Source organism: Erithacus rubecula, assembly GCF_903797595.1.
Source record: "Erithacus rubecula genome assembly, chromosome: 2".
Classification (NCBI taxonomy): Eukaryota; Metazoa; Chordata; class Aves; order Passeriformes; family Muscicapidae; genus Erithacus; species Erithacus rubecula.
Genome location: NC_136685.1, coordinates 77255970 through 77259985, shown reverse-complemented (window position 1 = coordinate 77259985; position 4016 = coordinate 77255970).

The window sequence follows — 4016 nt, the reverse complement described above, 5'->3', positions numbered from 1 at the left end:
TATTCGTGGATCTGGGGCTCCCTGGCACCTGGGCTCTCCTAGACCCATGTAGCTTTGTCCTTCCTTGATGAGAATATTTGCAAGTTGAGAATATTCCCTTCCCTGTGAGAAGCAAACAGGTTTACCCCAAAAATAAACAGCCCCTTTGCAGCAGTCTCTATTAAAGGCATGGTAAGGAATGAGGGAAAACCAGGTTTCACTGGATGCCAGTGAGAAGAGGGTACCTAAGCACCCAAGGTGCCTTGGAAAATCCCAGACACTTATGAAAGGAGGCAGCTCTCAGCTGTCCTGCCACGTTCCAGCAGAGGCTGTGTGTGTCTCATTTGCAGGCTCCAGACTGTCTCTTTTCAGCATGGGAACAGCACTGCTTCAAGGAGCGACCACGCACTCCTGCTGCATCACAATGCTAAACCCTTGCTGCTCTGAAAGCACCCGTGCCCTGAAACGTGGGGACAACAGATCCCACTGAAGATAGGTTCAAGCTCTGGGTGTCAAAATGTTTCCCAAGGATTTGGCTTCCTGTTCAAGCTTTTTGCTGTTTCCCCTGGTTTGCATTTTGCCACTCATTTTTTCCATTCTTTTGCTGCTAGCTATTTTTCATTAATATCTCTGGTCAGCAGGAACCTACCCTGCTTCAATTTTACAAGAATTTTGACAATTGAAATTCACCCCATCGTGTGTTTCAAAGTGAATCACAGCAATTCTTCATCTATTACAAGCTGTGAATTGCTGAGACATCTGACCCAAATTATGGCTTCAGCTGGCATGAACAGGAATTTGCTCAATGAAAATCAGTTCCTTCCAAAGAGTTTGTTTCATCCATGCAATATTTTTAAATGTAAGTTTGAAGATTAGTAAGAGCTCTGTGTTATCACTTAATACCAACTAAAGGCTCATTTCCTCTACTATTTTAAAAACAGATGAAAAATCAATTTCTTTGAAATCTCATTCATTTGTATGAATTCTAAAATAAATTTCAAACTAATAATATTTGAATGACTTAAAATTAAAATGAGAGATTGCAGTCCAACTCCCTCTGTTTATTTTCATCCTTCCCATTTCCCTTTAACTGTTACATTGCAGTTTTTTAATGTTATAAGTGTTGCTGTCTATGCCTGTCTATGTCTGCATTGCTGTTTCTATGTCTACAAGATCCAAAATGTAAGAATTTGCCTTAGGATTTAATTTACTTTTTTTATCACCAGCTCAGAATTCAATCACAGCTGAATCATGTCAGTAACAGGTCTTGTATCTCATATCAGATTCCTAAGAACTGAGTACAGTTTATCTCCATCTGCAGACAGATGCACTGTCTCCATCCCAGGCTCTCTGAACCTGTGTAAGTACCCATCTGCCCCACCCTGAGGAATTTTACTGGGGGCTCACTTGCCTCTAGGCAGATGAAGTGCTGGTCACTGATTTCAGCCCTAGGATGCCTTCTGCCAGCCTTTCCTTGGGATGCAAAACCCCATATTCAAGCTCTTCCATTTACTGAAACTAATGGCACACATCACTCAGTGACTTTCTTGGCTAGTCCCACTTCTTGGAGCTCCACTTACGCTTGGAAACTCTCATCTATAGCTCACTTCCTCCAGGAAAAAAAAAAGAGTAAAAAAGAATGCAAGGCCACTTTAATTTCCTAGGAAATTATACACAGAGATATCCTGAGTAGTGATGTGCACACAGCCAGTCTCATCCCTGTCTGTGGGTCTGACACAGCAGACACAGCAGGAGCTGAGATGGAGACCTTGCTGCACTGTCATCCCCACTGATGTGCCCTGTGGATACCCACAAGCTCACTGGAAAGTGAACACAGTTCTGCAGTGCCCACTTACAGCCTCAGGGTCTGCTCATGTCCTGCATATCTTCTTTGGCATCTCAGGGTCTCAGCACTTTGTGCTGGGTTTCCACTGAAGACTTCACATCTCGTTCAAATGTTGTGCTCTGTGACAGCAAACAAGTCTTAACAACACCTTGTAAAGTCTCATGAAAGCAGTGCTGTGAGATGCACCTTGTTAGCTGTCCTGACAGCTGCAGCCTCGAACACAGCAGCTGCCATAAATACTGATGACAATCCAGCAGGAGCTCCAGGGTGTGCAGCCACAGTGACTCTGGGTCGCTGGGAGGGCCACCATGCCCAGAGGCAGAGTAGCAAGTGTCAGTATTTCACAGCCCTTTGCCTTCTCTCCCAGTCAGCATTGCAGCTGGGGAGGCCAGGCAGCACACAAGGGCAGGAGGCAGGTCCCCAAACACAGGTGTCTGCTGCCATTTGACACACCATATTTATGTGTCTCTCCTGCTCTGATGTGCCTGTCTGTCACACTGGCTTTAATCCATCTGCACCAAACTCCAGCCACATGCCATCTGCCACACTTTCACAGCACCAGTGACAATGGTCTCCTCGTGCAACACATCAGGTGCTCATCAATATTCTCCCTGTCTGCCTGTGATCAAAACTTTCCACTTCACAGCTTGTCTGCCAAGGCTCATCATCCAAACAACAGAGGTCATGGCCTGAACAAAGCATGGTGTTTGGTGACACAACATGCACTTCTCTCTTTCCAGCTCACCTTAGTGTTTCTGAGTGCCTGTCTCAATGTATGTGGTTACTCTCAAGCCTATTTCAGAAGAACAGTTGCACTAAGCATGGGTTTAAGAGCTATAAAGTTACTTGATGCTGAGAAGATAAGGTTTAAAATGAATTTGCCCAAGCACATCTTTGTACCAACATGTCAGCTTTATGTTTTAGCCAAAAGCTGGTGCCATGTCTTACCTCAATCTCCAAGGCAAATTCCCAGCACGTTATGTAGGAGAGAAGGAATTGCTACATAAGGGAAGCTCCAGAGTCCCTCAACAGCATCTGGTTCTGGGTGCATCAGAGAAACCTGCAACTGGCACTCTTGCCACCTACACTGGGCTTCTCTTGAAACTAATTGTGAGAAGTCTGATTTCAAAGGCAAGGCCTAAGGACGCTGCTTTAACTTCTCTTGTGATTAAAGTTAATGAAGTGTTCTTCATCTGTGTCCACTCAGTGTCCACTTTGTGTACCAGTTGTGAGTTTTTGGTCTGAGTGACAACCATCTTGGCAGAGGGTTACAGATCTGAGCTTGGGAGCAGGGAACCAGGGATGGTTTTGCTCTCACCACACCCTGGGAAGAATATGCTTGGTCAGTTTTATAGATGGATCTGAAGATGGTATAGGAGTGATTTTTTTTCTGGATTTTGCTTTGTTTTGCATGCCTGATCAATGTATTGAAATTCATGTCTCTATACCTAAAGCCTGGCAACTGGAAATGATAAAGGTTAAAGAATGAAAACTGCTGTGTGTTTTGGATTAGTGATGGTGCTGGGGATTAGTGACTATGAACCATTTTAGTTTCAGTAGTTTGTCTGAGGCTTAGCAATTGGCTCCTTTTCAGTTTCTGCAAAAAGTGTTTTTTGAACTATTCAAAATGTGTGTCTCTTCTTTATATAGTGCTTGTTCCAAGAGCTGACAGATTTATGTTTCTCCAGAGGTGCACTTGGGTAGACACAGTTACACTGATTGTTTTACTAAGTAGGGAAGGGAAGTTTTCCTGAGTCGTGTTGTAGAACTTGCAGCTCTGTCTTTATTTTATTTCTGTTCAGGAAGTAATTCCAGGTTGTTTATTGGTGCAATGCACATTAAGTGCCTCTTTTGATCAATGCAATCTCTTCTTTAATTAATGTTTATGTTTCTTCCATAGACATTATCTGTTCTTTTGGCAAATTGTTTGATACCTGACCTTTTACCCTGGGGGAGTGATTTGAAACACTCTTAGCTAGATGCTACATGGAAAACATTTAGAACTGCATCCTCTCTGATCAGTAATTTAGCCTTGGCTGATGTTTGGTAACATTTCCATTTCAAGGAAACACAGTATAACTCACAGCCTTTTGGTGCCACGCTCTTTGTGGCCCATTTGACAGGTTTTATTACCATGGAAGATAATTTATTTTCCATCTTTATTGTCTCTAACAAAGCTGTAGATAAGGAT